The sequence below is a fragment of the Phacochoerus africanus genome, chromosome 4 (assembly GCF_016906955.1).
Source record: "Phacochoerus africanus isolate WHEZ1 chromosome 4, ROS_Pafr_v1, whole genome shotgun sequence".
Classification (NCBI taxonomy): Eukaryota; Metazoa; Chordata; class Mammalia; order Artiodactyla; family Suidae; genus Phacochoerus; species Phacochoerus africanus.
Window position 1 is genome coordinate 97,398,982 of NC_062547.1, and position 18,260 is coordinate 97,417,241.

Genomic DNA, 18,260 nt, shown 5'->3' on the forward strand with positions numbered 1-18,260 from the left:
TTTATCACTCTAGTGGAATATCTACTTTAAAGCATTCCTAAAAAGGCTAACCTTGGTCTAAAATATAAAATTAACTAAAGCATTTATTGCTGCTTTAAACAACACACCTAATGTTTTCTCTCATATCATATCCCAGAAATATATTTCCTTAGAATCAGTTCTCTCTTTAAAAGAAATTATATATATATATTTCTCCCTATTTCACCATTCCAGACCCGATTACGTTGTTATGTTACCCCCTGGCAAGGTCTCTGGAAAGTGAAACCTCATAACCCCTTGACAAATTTTCCTCTCTTCTTAACTGGAAATGAAAGAGTGAAAATTTGTGCTGAATGAGATCCAACCTGAGGTTCTGACTACAAAAAAGAAACATACATTTCAAACCCTCCCTCCCCTCTTTTTCTCTGAAAATATAAAGAGGACAGTTCTCCATGGGGACTTTTTCTTTCAGAGTAACAATACTTGAAAGTTGAGGATTCATCCACTTCCACCACCTGTTTAAAATGCCCAAGCCTTCCGTGGCCTATTGCAGCAAGTGGTCTGTAAATTTGAGCAAACTCAAATTTCTTGCATTCCTCCCACCTGCCACATTTTCTTAACTGAAAGCAAAAAGTGTTGCAATTGTATGTATTCCCTGTGAGCCTGCAGAGATTCACAGAGTTCTAACAGACATTGCTTTACTTTTTTAAAATAGGACAAAGCAGGCTGAAAATAGTGAGGTTTGGGGTAGATCTGTTTTTAAAAAAGACTTAAATATGGTAAAATCAATCTAAAAACTGTTCCAGGCAGCTGAGAGGCTGAGGATAACATGAGCAAAGGGAATAAAGAGAGCTCTGAAGAGCCAGTACCAGTTGCTAATACTTAATCTCTTTAAATAATGAATTAGCTGCTCATATCTACTGTGGCTGCTAAGAGAAAGCACTTTCTTTGTGGAGTGAAGTAAAGCTTGAACACCCATGAATTATTCAATATAAAGTGTGCCGGTTAAAATGCCTTGATATTGGAAGTCAAGTGTAAGATTATCTCTTGTCTGTCAAAAAGCATCTCTACCGTGTTACTGAGCCCTAGAGGAAGGGCCCAAGGAGTGAGAAAAGAAAGGAAGAAAGCCATCTAGAAACAGAATAAAGCACCAAGCATTCAAACTGGGTGGGGACCAGTTTCCTCACTGTGGGGAAACCTTTACTGACATGCTCTCTTAAGCAGGATTTACTTCTTCCTGCTTATAGTCGCTACTTCTCTCTGTCCTCCAGGACAATAACATGGAAAAGTTGACCAACAACGTTCCATTGGAGACCATAGATATTAATTCACCAACCATTGCTAACAGAGAGGTGGGTGATGGTCTTTTGATCAATTTAGAATTTTTAAAGTAAAAGTGATTAACCTCAAAGCATATTAAAATATAGACCATGGCAAAATTTCAGGACATACTATTTCATTATGTATCATTCTATGAACTGATTTCATATTTCAGCTGCATGGTTTTTCTTCCTTTCCTGGGTGTTCTTCCAGATTTGCTTTTTTTTTTTTTTTGATAACAGAGAAATAATTGAGTATATAGAGAAATAGAAATCCCCAAATCTACCATGCTTCTTTTAAAAATGAAGCACTTATAAGTTGTATACAATTGTATGCTATGTCTTCAAAAGCATTCATTAAGCACTAGTTATGGGAAGGCACTGTTCTAGATCCTGAGAATAAAAAGATAAATAAAGATGGTCCCTGCCCTCAAGACATTTGCAGTGTAGTAGGGAAAACAGATGCACACACATTAAATCCATGAAATGTCATAGATGACATGAGAGAACATCCCAAAGGAGAGAGGACAATTTATTTGAGTGGGGAATGGGGACAATCCAAAAAAGCTCATGGAAAATATAATGCTAGAGGTTAAATGTGAAGGAACATGAAGGATGTTTATGCAGGCAGTTTGGGGGAAGGAGCTTTTTTTAATAGGCATGGGGAATGAGCAAAGACAGAGAGCTTAGAAATGACCTGGCATGTTTGGAGAACAGCAGCCATCTGGGTATGGATAAAGCATCATCTAGAGGCTGGCAGGTTAAATACACAAGCTAGGCTAGAGGAAGATGACTGATGTGAACACTATGGTTAAGAAGTTGGAACTTTATCTCTAAACAGTAAAAGATAATTCAAGGGTTAGGCATAGAAATTTACTTCTTAAGAGTTTTTTTCAACAAGGTCCTACTGTACAGCCCAGGGAACTATGTCTAATCTCTTGGGGCAGAACATGATGGAAGAGAGTATGAGAAAAAGAATATAGATGTATGTATGACTGGGTCACTATGCTGTACAGCAGAAATTGACACAATACTGTAAACCAACTATACTCTAATTAAAAAAAAAAAAAAAGGTTCTTATTAAGGAAGGTCCCTCTAATGGTCAAAGTGTCCAAGAAAGTGCAAAGCTGGGAATGGGAGGCCCAACTATGTTTGAAGAACAAGTACTGAAGCATAGATGAAAAATAATAAGGATTCTCTTCTATTGTGAAGAGAAACTGGCAGAGGGATCTAATTAAACTTCCACATACAATTCAGTTGAATGGTAGAAGGTGATGCTATTCATTAGATAATAATCAGAAGATTTTAGGAGAAGACAATTAGTTCAGTTTGGGGTATGTTAAACAGAGCTATCCAAGAGGCATTTCAATATGCAACCTCAAGCTTAAGTTGGGCTTCACTAAAGATGCAAATTTCAGAGTAATCAGCTTGTAATTAGTGAGTGAAGACAGGGACATACGGATGAACCAAAAAAGTGCATAGGACTCTAGGGAAACCAGTGCTTAAAAGGGCAGGCAGAGGAAGAGAATAACCAAGAAAATTTAAAACTTAAAGAAATATAAGGAAAAGTCTAATGTGGGTTTGAAACCAAGAGATTAAGAAGCATTAAGAATAAAGTATAATGAAGATTAAAAATTATCCAAAGGATTTGGTAATTAGGGGATCATCAGTGACTTTTGTTATGGCAACTAGTTGATAGTGGTGGAAATAGAAACCAAATTATCCAGGATTAAATAGAATGGTAAGAGGTTCAAAATTGTTAGTAAAGATAATTCTTTCCAGAACAATAGGTTGTATAGTGGGTTGAACTGTTTCCCCTAAAAAGACATGTTCAAGTCCCAGTCTTTGGTTCTTATGATATAATCTTATTTGGAAACAGGGTCTTTGCAGATACAGTTAATTAAGTTGGTGAACTCTGGCACTCCCTGGCCTATGGGTACAGAACTCTAGTCTCTGATGTCTTCACAAGGTTGTCTTCCCTCTGTCTGTTTCTAAATCCTCTCTTGCTTAAAAGGGCAACAATCATATTGGATTAAGGGCCCACTCTACCCCGGCATGACTTCATTTAACGAGTTACATCCCAATAACCATACTTCTAAAGGTGGCCACATTCTGAGGTTCCTGGGATTATGACTTGAACATATCTTTGGCGGGGGGAGGACACAATGCAACCTATTACAGAAGCCTAGAGACAAAGTTATCTAGCAAATAGAATTGGATATGAATATGGGAAATGATATAGATATAAATATAGATGTGGGCATATAAAATAATTGAGGCTCAGGTTTGTTTTTGTTTTTTTGTTTGTTTGTTCGTTTGTTTTTTCACTTACTCAAGTCACACACAAGTTAGTATTACAAAGTCCAAGCTAGAATCCAGTTCTGCTGATTCTCAGTTAGCGGCCCTTGCTATTTTGCCAGCATCTCTGTACAACTCATTCAATGGCTTCATTTGGACTTGTGGATATAATCTAAGCTCTTTCATACAGTCTAAGGATCTGCATCATCTGGCCACAGCCTCAACACAAACCACTTATCCTATTTTCTGTGCTCAAATTACACTGTCCTTTTCCTAATTTCATAAACTTGCAGGCCTCCTTCTTGCTTCAGTTCCTACTGAACAGACTAATACCTCTACATTGAAACACTCATTCCTCAGCCCTGCTCAGTCTTTATTAACATCTCACCAGAAGGTCATTTCCTTGAGAAAATCAATGCTGAGTACCAGGTTGAGTTAAATTCCACTTGTGTACTGCTATTTATACTTGGGAAATTTTTTCACAGTTATAATTAAGGTTTTATTAGTTTAAGGTATATTTTCCTAAATACACCATAAGCTCTGAGAGGTCAGGAAACTTGTTAATCTTCCCAAAATTCTACCAAAGTGCTTAGTACTAATCAGGCATTTACTCTGTACTTATGGACGGAAGCAAAGAATTCTGACTTCCTGAAACAATCTGGACAGAGTGAAACACTTGGATCCCTGATGTTCCTCCAATACGTGTTTGCATGGACCACTCTCTCTCATTCTAGAACATTCTTACCCCAGAGATCTTCATGGCTTTTATTCCTTGTCTTTTTCAAACTTTTTTCCTAATTTCATTTCAAGAAAGACTAGCCTGAATTTAAAATTATAACCTTATCCTCCTAACCCTGTTCTATTTTTTCTTTTGGTCATAGTACTTACCACTCACCATTTTCTAACGTGCTATAATTTACTTACTTATCATTGACTATTTATTGCCTGCCTTCCCCTGCTAAATATAAATTCTAGGGCAGAGATATTTATCTTTTTACTCAATCATATATCCTAACTACCAAGATAGTACCTAGCATGTAGGAGACTTTTCAGAATTGATTTATTAATTATTAAATCTATTCCAGCAGCATTAACAGGTAGTACTAGAATTATATTCTATAAGAAATCAGTCCAGATCCTCCATTTCTAGCATTAGAAACAGGTGTATAGTCTGTATTTTATTTGATGTAACCTTTTTTTTCAACAGAAAAAAAGAATATGGCTATATTTTGTATGCTTTGTGGTCCGCATAAAAATGTCAATTTCAATCAAGAAGAGAGGTATTAAAGTAAGACTAATAGCTAACCTCTGTTTTCCAGTATTATTTGGCAAAAAAAAAAAGAAAAAGAAAACTAAGCATGAAATTCAGTAACTGAACTAATCTCTGATCCTTCCTGACAACTTAAATCACTTGACATATTGCAATATTTTCTGCAATTTCCAGTGATTTGTTTAAAGCCTTCTGCCTACTACTCTGCACATAAAGTAAAGCCAGCTTAGATCTAAGCACTTTATGAACATTTCATAAATCTAACAGAACCATAACAATGAGCACTGCCCCAATGTTTACATTTAGATTTTAAAATGTGGCAAAACTTACGGCTGTATTAAAAAAAAAAAAAAAAAAGATCTTGAAGCAATTAGAGCTAATATACTAATCCTTGTGGTTACCTCCTTTTCCTGCTCTCACAGTCTTTTTTGATGTTCAACTGCCTGCAAGTGCTCAAGAAAGACAACACCTTAATGCGCTGGTTAAAGGCACTCCAACCACCAACCACACCCCTTCCACACCCTCACCATTTCTATTACTGCTTCCAACGCTGTCTTCTTCTGTTTGGGCTGCCATAACAATATACCATTGACTGGGTAGCTTATAAATAACAAGAATTCATTTTATTTCTTACAACTCTGGAAGCTGAGAAGTCAAATTCCAGGTGCCAGCAGATTCAGTATCTAGTGAGAGCGTGTTTCCTGGTTCATAGACTGTGGTCTTCTCACAGTCCTCACAGGGCAGCAGGAAGAAGAAAGCTCTCTTGGGGTCTCTTTGATAAGGGCACTAATCCCATTCATGAGGGCTCCACACTCATGACCTAATCACCTCCCAAAGGCCCACCTTCAAATACCCCGACAGGGGGAATTAAGTTTCAACCTAATGAATTCTAAGGAGACATAAATATTCACTCTACAGCCAATACCAATAGACAAGCTTTCTTGAACTCAGGCTACTACAAAGTTATTTTGCTGCCTTTGCTAACACTTCTATTTCTCTTTTATTAATTCTACACCCTTGACACCTCTTTGATCGTTGCTCCATATTCAAACACATAAAAAATGCTCCCATTGTTATCTTGGCCAAGCAATTCTGACGTCATTCTTGCCACTTCTGTTCTTACCGCTTGTTTCTAAGCTAGGCAAACAAGGTCTGAGATTTTTCATTACCTATTTAGAACGCTGCCCCTGACATTATCAGAAGGAAGATCTAACTGAACAAGTTGAAGTCCTGTCCTAGGGACATTTATGCTCACTCAGGCAATCAAATCACATCTCAAGGTCCTTAGGCAGGCTCTTTTCAATTCTAAGCAAGCCAGCCAAGAGCTTCCACAATAAATCCTGGCTAAGGTCCCCCCTCTACCCCCACCATATTCTACAAGGTCTTCCTCATGCTGTGAACACTTTTAGGCTACCAAATAATTCAAGAAATTGGGCAAAGTCTAAAAAGTGTATGTTTTGCCTAGCTACCCTTTTCCAATTGAGATTAACTGGCACAGAAATCTGTTTTGGAGTGGAACTCTGCCGCTAGTTTTTCTAGTACAAGTATATAAATACAGAGAACATGTCAAAGTTCTGTTCTGGGCAATGAACATTGTTGCTACTGACTTTTTTTGGGGGGGGGGGAGTTTAATTTAGTTCATCTTATTTATTTCCATGATGTTTAGCAGGTTTGTGCGAAGCCCTCAACAAATCTGTTGCCCAGTATGATCTACAGCCTATAGAGTGCTAGTTTTTTTGAGATACCCTCTAACAATTAGAAGCCTGGTCTATGGCTATAAAACCATTTAAGTCTGTATAAAACTAGCTTGTTCTTGTGAAGAGTAAATTCTCCCCTTTATTTCTTTAACACTGTACTCGTGATAACTGAGGTAAATGTCTCATAAAAATGAACATAGAATATGAGAATTGGACCAGAATATGAGAATTGGACCAGAAGATAGAAATTAGGTTTTCGACACAAGTTAGCCACCCAGGTGTTATAATGGAGGGTGCATCTAAACTTAAACTAATAGCAAGAGCGATATCACTCTCAATGCCCAAGTATGGGACCACAACTCGCAGCCCTGGAGACTTGACCTCTTTACTATAGCACTCCTCTTCTGCCTCCCCCAGCCACAACTTGCATCAGGTCATCCTACTTTTAACCTAGGTCACTACCACAGCTTCCTATGAAAGCTCCTAGCCACATGCTTAACTGCAGCTAGAAAAACTTTCCTAAAATGCAGATCCAGTGTGTCATGACTCACACTCTCTGAACAACTAAAATCCTCCAGCAGGTCTCTATTGCTTTCAGAAGAAGGTCCAAACACTTTCACATGGCACACAATGGATCTTTATGATAATGTTGTTGGCAGATGCTGTAATTTCCTCTCCCTCATCCATACCCTATGCTGGGTAAAACACACTTGTACCTGTTTCCAAAATGTCCCATGTCCTGTCAAACTTCTATTTTGAAGCTTTAGCATGGTTTCAAAAAGTCAAATTTCCTGAGAAATTGCAATTTTTGAGAAGTTTGAAAGAAGATGGAATAAAGGAGACTCTTCGTGATTTCACCATTTTCTTAGGCCAGTAATTCTTCAATGAAACTATCTTTATTATTAAAATTGAAGATGAAGGGGTTGGGTGAGTGTGTGGAAGTATAGAAGAAAGTTGACTGGGATCACCACTGATACATCACTCTTGATACAACTACATTGATTTGTGAAATTATTTTTTAAAAACACACTGACTCAGTTTTCTTCTCCATGTAGTTTTCTGAATAATACTTTTAAAAATCATCAAGGAGAAAAGACTCAAATTTTGCTATTAATAAACTACAGAAAGTCACAGTGTCAATTTGACCTATCTGCTTTCTGAGCAGTCAAGTCTCAAGCACCTGATGGAAACAATATCAACTCCTGTCCCAAAGCAGAACAATATTTGGACATGACTTGTCAGTGCTCTAGCGAGTATTCAAAAGAATGTTGAAAGATATTTTTTAATACACTTTACTTTTTATATGTAGATAATATGCTTTTATTGTTTGATTTTCCATTTCTTAATAAAAAGAGCTCTCAAATGGTTTGACAAATTTTGAATTTCAGAATTCACAAATGTTTAAATAATAAAATATAGCTTTTACTACCTTTACAAGGTAGGGTGGTGGTGGTGGGGGAGGAGTTCCAGATGGGAAAAAAAGAGCAATAAACAAGGCAAGGGAGAAAAAGGAGAGAGAAAGGAAGGGAAGAAGGATTTAATAAAAAGGAAAAAAAAAAAAAAAACTTTGCCTAAAGAAATATCCTATTATAAAGCTGGGTACTTCACACAGCTTTAAAATTCGGCCAATGTTTTAAAATAACAGGAAAAGAAATCCATATCTTTTAGATTAGAAATGATCAAGGAAGAAATTGAGTAGCCAAAAAGTGAAACTGCCCAAAAGAAACCAAGAAGGATTGTAAAATGCATAAGATGCCCCAAAGGTAGTTATACATATGTGTGCAACTGGCATTTTTCCCAGTTCAACCCATGAGGCCACTATATTTCTCACTCAGTAATAGGAAATAGGCCTAACTTACCATAATGAAAAAGAATTCTCTTTAACTAAATATTAAGACATACTAGATTTCAACATCTCCCTCATTTCTGACACTTAGTAAATATTTATTTTTACTGTTAATCGCCATAGATCTTAGAATTATGTTTGTTCAGGGAGGCAACAAACATAAAAGGAACGCTCTAGGTAAAAATTATGCAGCCAATGTATAACTTTCTCTTGGATTCAGCTTCAAAAAGAAAGTCTGATTTTGAAGACTGGTAATTCATTTTGGGTATTACGTTACCTTTGTATCTTTCGTGATGCTTCTAAAATCAGGTGAAGCTGTTTTCTTGCTCACAAATATACATTTTTGGAAGACTAGTGTAAAAGAGGTTTTCAGGCTGAAAACCAAATTTGTTACATTATACAATGTAAAGTAAAACTGCTGCATATCCAAGAGGATATACATCAAAAATACTGAGTTTGATGTTCATGATTGTGACTTCTTTTATTTTTTTCTTAACAACAGAATATATGTACATAATTTGCTTGCTATTTGCAAAATGTGTCCTTATTATTTTTATAGTCTTCCTTTTAGTACTCACAACATCATTAGATGCAATTCTAAAATTAATGCACAGGTTAAAAGCTTCATTTCAAAAATATACCAGTAAGTATTTATGTGTCTTAGAGAATTTTCATTTTCAAGACTATTTTCATTCATTGAAAAATAATTGTAATAGAAAACAGACTTGTGGTTGCCAAGGGGGAGAGAGGGGGAGGGAAGGGTTGAACTGCAAGTTTGGGATTAGCAGATGCAAACTATTATATATAGAATGGATAAACAACAAGGTTATACTGTACAGCACAGAGAACTATATTCAATATCTTATAATGAACCATAATGGAAAAAAATATGTAAATGAATATATGTGTATATATAACTGAATATAACTATACAGCAAAGTGTAGAGCAGAAACTAACACAATATTTTAAATCAACCATACTTCAACAAAATACATTTTTTAAAAAGATACCAAAAAAAAAAAAAAAAAACAGAAAACAAGTCTACTCAGAAGTACACTATGGATTTTATAACAAATATTTAAAATATATTTCTCCCAAGGCATTACTTTTGACCAAGGCATAATCTTCAGGAATTTGTGGAAATAGATGTTCACATAAAAAAAACAAAAAATGTGTATGCATTCTGTCATATAGATCGTCATAGCAATCTAGCTGTAACTGCCTTTCTCTTTCATTTCTCCTTCTCCATTACACAAACTAATGATTCTATCTGTAAAAGGTTAAGCAAAATATTTTGATTTGGGAACTAAGTCTCCAAAAGCTAGTATTATAGCTAAGTACACTGTTTCTTTGTGGCTAGTAGAACTTTATTTTGGCAAACCTTCAAATCAGAACTGACTTAGACAAGAAGTATGGAGAAGACCCCTTAATAGCATAGAAACAGCAAGGCCTTATCAAAGAGAAATTTATGTATATACCTTATCTACTTCATTTATTTGGGAAAGCAGATCCACAATTTAGGCACTAACAATCTGGGACTTTCATTTTGAGCAGTTTTTCTAAATTGAATACACATACATAAGTATATTTCTTTGTTATATGTATTTCACATCTATTTTATGCATACATATAAATTATATATACATATACAAATATAGTTATGGTATGATTAAACATAAATATGTATACTTACATGGAGTCCATTATAAGGTACCCATAGAATCCATCAAATTTTTAAACCACTACTCTCTTCCTGTTCAGAAACACAAATTAATTATAGAGGCAAATAAAGAAAAAAGTTAGGAAGGAACAACCATGGACAAATTGGAGCGTGAATTTATAAGGAGAAAAAGAAAGGGGATTCCATCATTGCTGCTAAACCCTCAAGCTCTATTCCCCAAGCTTACCCAAGTGTTCATAAGTGAGCATATTACCCTCACTGAAGGTGTTTCCTCCTAGAATGTTTTCATAAATATTGCCATATTTTAATTTTCACAGAAGTCATGAAAACTACAAACCATTATTATTCCATATCGGAGAGAAAGAAAACAAGGTTATATTAGGCTAAATAAGTTGTTTAAAATCATAGGATTGAGATTAGAATCCATGAGTCTAACTAAAAGACTGTACTGTTTATATGGATACATCAAGGACAAGGGCTTCCAACAGTGTTTGGATTGCTCAGTGAAATTTGTATCCTCTTGAACAGAACACAAATACCAAGTAGACTTGGGACCTGATTGTTCAACTGCATAAAGTAGAAGTAGATAAAAGAATAAAGTGAGACTCTCATCTCCTGGCTTTAGCACTCTAGGTGCAAGTTCAGGAGGAAGGAGACATGCTAGCTATTTAGCGAGGATGCCAAAAACAAAAAGACTTTGCCCAGTTCATTTGGGAATCTAGGAAGAGGCAGCATTGCAGCAATTCCACCACCACCAGTGACTAAGGAATTAGCAAAGCAGAATAATGGCAATAGGCAAAGAAAGAATCTGAGCTAATGGTTTCAGGCTGTCCTTCTCTCCTATGCAGCATAGAAGAAACCTGGAAGTTCCTTTGTGGCTGAGGTACAACAGGTAGCTGAGATCAATGGGGAGCAAGCTGACATCATGGGAAAGGTAGATAGCAAACGAGAGTGTGAGCCCCACCCTAGGCATTCTTAAGAGTCAGTAGAGCTGAGATGGCCCGTGAGAAATGCAGATGGGCTCCTCCAAAGCATGAAAACCAAGCCACTGGAAAAACAAACAAACAGGAGGTAGACTAGTCATGAACTATAGCAACAGAAGACAAGGACATCCAGCACACTACCAACCAACCACACACCAGCATTGGACAACCAATCCTCACCTAAGGGCAACTCAGCTACCCTGCAGCCAAGACTAGCACAAGATCAAGGCCACCCCCTCTCTCACCATAGTGCCCTGAGATCATCAGTATTTCTCCGAAACCCAAGTACTACTTTGGAAAAAGGTAAAGGAAGAAAAGAGGTCTGTGGACTAATCAAAATATCAATTAAATTGGAAGAGTCCAAAGAACCATTAACTCTCCAAGTTTAAAGCTGTATGTTAGTTTTCTTTTTCCTTCACTACATAGCATAGTCGGGGTCATGGGGGGAGACACCAGCAAGCAAGATTATATGAGTGTGAAATAAAGAAGTAATGTTTTATTTGGATATTTCATAGAGCATGAATACATTTTTAAACCACTGCAGAACCGACACACATTGAGATTCAAAAAAATGAGAAGTACATAAACAATCATTTCCCTTTTAAAATCTTTCCTCCATCACTCTATTTGTCTTTTCCTTTCTCCTCCTCTCTTGTTTTTATTTGCCTTTGAAATAAGATAGCATGGAAACTGAAAAAAAAAAAAAAAGGCAGAATGGCCTGGAAAACTATATAAGTATTTGTCCCAGGCTGCTGTTAACTCATTTGGGTACCAAAACAAAGAGATTACATCTTTCCACATCTTACTACACTCTATAAAATGGAGATAATATACAAATTCACTTGAGATAGAGTTGAGAACAAGAGCTTTAAAAAATGCTTGCGAAGCACCTTGCAAATGTTATACAATATAAATAATTCTATATTTTTCCAACTGTTCCCAAAAGAGAATCAGGGCCTTGTCCTATTCTCCAGAGGTCAAGACAGAGTTAGGAGAAGAACTCCCTCCAGCTCTGTTACATTCCCCACTATCTATTGACCGAACCAGATGTTGGCAGGTATAAAATCTGAGACAGCTGGTTATCCAGCCCCTTAGGGCCAAATGCTCCAAAAAATCACTTTTTCTGCAGCACGCATCCTGATTCAGAATCTCTGAGCTAATTATCAGGGTTGTGATTCTCAATCTAATCATTTCTACTATGCCTCCAGAGTAAGAGGGAATCTCAAAATTAACACTTAGTATGCGGAAGTGTACACAGACAATATGCAGATGGCCCACACAGGTTTAAATCATTAAAGCGGTTTCCATTTCTGTTTATGTTCCTCTTAGGTTTATAAAATCATCAAAAACTATTTACTTAGGGAGTTCCTGTTGTGGCTCAGTGGTAACAAATATGACTAGTATCTATAAGGATGTGGGTTCAATCCCTGGCCTCGCTCAGTGAGTTAAGGATCTGGCATTGCTGCGAGCTGTGGTGTAGGTCGCAGATGGGGCTCTGATCCTGCATTGCTGTAGCTGTGGTGTAGGGCAGCAGCTGTAGCTCTTATTCCCATAGCCTGGGAACTTCCATATGCCTCAGGTATGGCAAACAAACAAAGAAACTATTTACTGAGCTCTTAAAGTATACAACACACTTCAGGGAGACACTAAGATCTAATCTGTTTCCCACCCCTTGTTGAACTCAGGATTTATAAAAATTGAATTCAGACAGAGAAGCAACTATGCATATGATTTTGCACAGAAAATAAGCAAAAGTGATTCCAACACACAGTCTTAAATGACTGAATTGGGGCAAAGGGTGATTGGTAATAAGAATTAGACACAGCATCATCTTTTTCCTGGTCTGTCCAGAAAAACTATCCAGAGTCAGGACTTAAATTCTGTAGGGAAGAATGAAAGAGGTATGGTTTGCCAGAGAAGAAGATGAAATTACACTGGTCACGGAAGACAGTGATTATCAAAGCACAAAGGGAAGAAATAGAAAAATGATTTCTGTTTGTTGAAATTTTTCTTAGTGCTAAAAAGGTATATAACTCATGTGCAATCCATGATATGTCCACATCATCACACGTACTGGGGGACAGGGCGACACAGTGGTAAGGGTAGAATGAGATTATTTGGGGTCAAAACCTAGCTCCCCTACATACCAGTTTCATAAACTTTGGCAAGGTATGTATCCTCTATTTCTTCCTAGGTAAAACTGGAATAATAACAGCACTTAACTTCATAGGATTGGCATAAGCATAAGATATAGCACACCTGAAGTTTTTAATACAATGCGAGCACCTAGTAAAAGTAACTGTTAATCCTGTTGCTACTGTGATTTAGAAATGGAATTCTGGGATGGTCTTAGAAAATTGTGAATTACAACTCTACATCCAATTTCATTATTATATAGTATATGATACTGGTTATTTATTCATAAAAAGTAGAAAAAGACTGCTTACTCTGCTAAGTACATGTTTCATTTATAAAATAAGCATATTAATATTTTTCAGATCAAGATTCTTTGAAGATCAAATATTATTATTCAGGTAAAATCCTTAATATAGTTCTTGGCACATAGCATAATAAGTGCTCAAAGTTGTGAGTTGCTTTTATTACTCTCATCATTTCAGTTATTTAACATTATCATTATCTATTGGGCAAGGAAAAAGTGGAACTCAGATAAAGAATATGATATTGAGGAGGGAAATGAAAGGAAAATATATGGAGGATACAATTTTCTCTGCCTTCATTGAAAACTGGGAGATGTGGAAGTGATTTGCATAGATGAAGAAAAAGTTGGGTAATTGAGGAAGCTGAGACAAGCAGGAGCCTGGCTCTTAATTCTAGAAGGCATTATTAGCATGCTTTTACTCTGTAAACTAAGCATTTTACTGTGTGTTTTAAAAACATTAGCTCCTGTCATCTTTACAACCACCCCGCAAAATAGGAGCTGTCCATCATCACACCTGTACTGTCAACATACATTTCAGCTAGAGAGGTGGAGCATCTGGATAGGAGTCTCATGAGTAGTAGTGGACAGTCAGGACCTGAACCTAGGTCTACCTGGTTCTAGTTCAGGTTCTTACCTGCAGTGTGTTACTGGGAACTTTGAAGGAGGGGCTTGAGAGAAACCCAAGGAAGCTAAGCAGAAGAGAAAAGGTGTCTGTGAGAGAGTGTTTCTAATTTGAAAGTCAGAACTGTCCAAGCATTTTCCCAGCACAGAGACCCATTCCTCTAGAAATGTGCTTGGTTTTTATCACTATTACTGTGCACCATTTTAGAGTGTTTTCCTGAGAAGTTCAGTGTTGAAAATTATCTTACTCACGCTGGGAATCTGCCACAGTATTTCACAGAGCCTATCTAAACAATTCCCAGGTAAAAAGTGAATTTAGGTTAACTTTGAAGAATGAAGCTTTATCACCAAAAATAAGTTAGTAAGATAGTAAGGAAATTTATATATATATATATACACACACAACATATATGTGTACATAAATGTGAATAAATTATGTGAGACAGAAAATCAAACTTAAAAGAAAACTAATTCTAACCTTGAGATACATTTTCCTCTTCCACAATTACTTTATTAATAACAATTAAAGGATGAAAACAACCATCATCTGGGAAAATCGTGGCATCAGAATTCTAAACAAGAGTATATTACACTGTTGAGAGGACCCACAATTGGTAAAATAATAAATCATGAGAATATGTTTAGGTATTATCAAATAAATCATAACTAATATTCAAATAAATTGAATTCCCCATGTTAAAATTCCTAACAGAGTTCCCATCATGGCTCAGTGGTTAACGAATGTGACTAGGAACCATGGGGTTTCGGGTTCAATCCCTGGCCTTGCTCAATGGGTTAAGGATCTGGTGAGCTGTGGTGTAGGTCGCAGACTCAGCTCGGATCCCACGTTGGCGTAGGCTGGTGGCTACAGCTCTGATTAGACCCCTAGCCTGGGAACCTCCATATGCCGCGAGTGCAGCCCTAGGAAAGACAAAAAGACAAAAAAAAAAAGAAAAAAAAATTCCTAACAATGTAAATGTAAAAGTATAGTTCATGTAGTAAAGTTTTAATTTTCCCAACTTTGGTTCAATCCTTCCTTTTCTTTTTTGGCCATACCCAAGGCATATGGAAGTTTCTGGTCCAGGGACTGAATGCAGGCCAGAGCAGTACCAGATCTTTAACCCAATGAACCACAAAAGAACTCTGGTTCAATCTTTTTTTTAAGCCCCCACATGGGGAGAAGATTGTAACTTATTTTGTTAAGTACCAATAACTTTATAACATGTAATATAGATTCATGTTAAACTAAAATTTGCATCAGGTAGAACACACAATTACACCTCTCCATTATCCTAATTAAATTTCAGTTCAGTGGGAAATACTATCATTTCTTCCACAAATTTTCCTATTGTACTCTTATTTTAGGCCCATACCACTGATACTCTGCACCAACTGCTAGCAGACCTTAAGCAAATAGTATTATATCACCAAGAAGCAGAATGTTTAATTATTTCTACTTTTTCTATACAATTACTGCTTTGGTGTGAATGATCAGATTGTTTCAAAACAGACCCCAGATGACTACTTGGCAAAAATCAACAGGCAAAACCGAGGTCTAAAGTTTTCTCTTGGGGCATCTCTGCAGTAAATTGTGTTCCTTGCAGCAACTTCAGCTATCTAATTTTTCAAATCTTGCTGGAATAACAAGTGGCAAATTAGTGGATCTGTCACATGAATGTTATTTGGAGTTTACTTAGAGTACACCCTTACTTCACATTCAAGTTTTGTCTTGATGTAATTGACTTAACAAGCAAGTATTTATCACACTTGCTGCTGGAAAACATTAATTACCTTTGATCCTGTTGAACTTCACACCCACTTATTTTAAGAAAATTTGACCAGGTTAAAAAGTTACTTAGATAATTACAACTCATGTTGTATTAGCAATTTCTTAGTATAAAATGTTGCATCCTTAGGAGTCTCACAAACTTATTTAAGCACATTCCAAAAAATTGAGGTAAAATATACCCATTATTTACAGTAAATTACAATATTCCAGAAGAAATTAGGCTGTACAATGAAAGTAAATTCAGTAATTATTCCTTTTCAGAGTTGATGATATGCCTGTGTTAATGTGGCCAAGGTCCTGATGAAGTGGTAAAACACACCCCTCTTTATTTAAAAATATATATATATAATAAACACCATGTAATCTTTCATTTCTGCAAGAATCTAATTTTTATGTCTCATCATCAAGACTCATTGCTAATGATGAAAAGTTAAAAGTTGTTTCAGGTGTTAGAAGTGTTCTGAACACAAATCAGGCAATGAATAGCATTTAATTACTTCATATAAAACTTATCAGGATGTCCAAAATCTATTCTATGCATAAATGATTGGATATTCAATGGAGCTGCACCCTAAGATCATTTAATTTATGAAAATTAATTATATGCACCCAACAATTAAAAAAAGAGGGCAGGTAGTTTTCCTCACTCTGAATACACAGGGTAGACTAGCATGCTAGAAATAGGAAACGTGGCTGCATGTCCTCTCTGACATCACAGTTCATGTATGCCTCTCCTAATCTGGGCATCTCATGCTGTGTACCATTCTGGAGGTTAACAACACGGATTTTCAGGTTAGTTGTCCAATAAACAAAAGTCAGTCATTTGTTTCTCAACTAAAGAAAGAGTAATTTTTTAAACACTGGGAGGAAAATGTGGATGTTTTCAACCCAATGAAACCACAGGTTATGTCTGTCTCATACATAACTTCTTAAGGGAATTTCAGTGTTATTTTGACTCTATGCAATTTTTGCCCCACTTGTTCATTTAAGAACCTGACCTTTTATATATAAAAGAAGAATCTACTGTATCTAAACTCACTGCAACCACCTATTATCACATGGATACTCAAGTTCTCTCAGTAGTGGCAAGAAACATTTTACTTCAGTGCAAAGTAAATTATACTTGCATATTCACATCTCACATATCCACAAGGCCTTGCATACACATAATGCAACTTTATTTGCATATGTAAATACAAATACATGTGACTATTTAATTATCAAAGAAGATTTCACTTAAAAGTAGAAGATATCCATAATGCAACTTGATATGTGCCTAATATTACAGCACAATCCAAAAAGTTAGTGCTAACTATCAGTTGCAGATACCCAGAAACAAAGCTTTCCCCACCACACTGAAGAAGCCTGAACAGGTCTAGCCTGAGTAGCATTCTATGCCAGAAGTTTTCCAGGACAGAATACAGAAAAGAATTCCATCAGAATTCTTCCTAGAAAGATCCACCTTGCCTCTAGGACATCTTTATTTAAATGAAACTCAACTATGATTAAAAAAAAAAAAAAATTGGGAGTTCCCATCATGGCGCAGTGGTTAATGAATCCGACTAGGAACCATGAGGTTGCAGGTTCGATCCCTGCCCTTGTTTGATGGATTAAAGATCTGGCGTTGCCATGAGCTGTGGAGTAGGTCGCAGACTCAGCTCGGATCCCGAGTTGCTGTGGCTCCAGCGTAGGCCGGCGGCTACAGCTCCAGTTAGACCCCTAGCTTGGGAACCTCCATCTGCCGCGGGAGCGGCCCAAGAAATGGCAAAAAGACAAAAAAAAATTCACCAATATTTATTGAGTTCCCTACTATGCACATGGAGCTGTCCCATTTACTGCACGAAATGCAAGATATTTTTACAAGAGTTCTATTATTTGAAAAGAAATTCATATCCACACAAATATTACAAGTGAATTATGAGAAAATTAGAAAGCTGCTGCAGTAAAAAGGGAGAGTGATGAAGGCCCACAGTAGAATGGGAATGATGACTGGAGCTTTCAGAGACACCAAAGAACTAGACTAATCTTAATAAATAAATAAATACATTTAGAGTATAAGAGAGGAGTCAAAGTTGTCTCAATCCTAACTTAGAGTAGATGGTGATAATATTATCCAAGATAGAGAATATAGGAACAAGATTTAGGTTAGGAAAGGTAACACTTTTACTTTGTTGTTTTGGTTTTGTTTTTTAATATTGGGATTTGCTGGAATGTTTTTTCTGAAAATTTTTAATTTTTAAATATTTAACACAATTTTAAAGATGACTTTCCATTTACAATTACTACAAAATACTGGCTATATTCCCCATGTTGTACAATATATCCTTGAAACTATC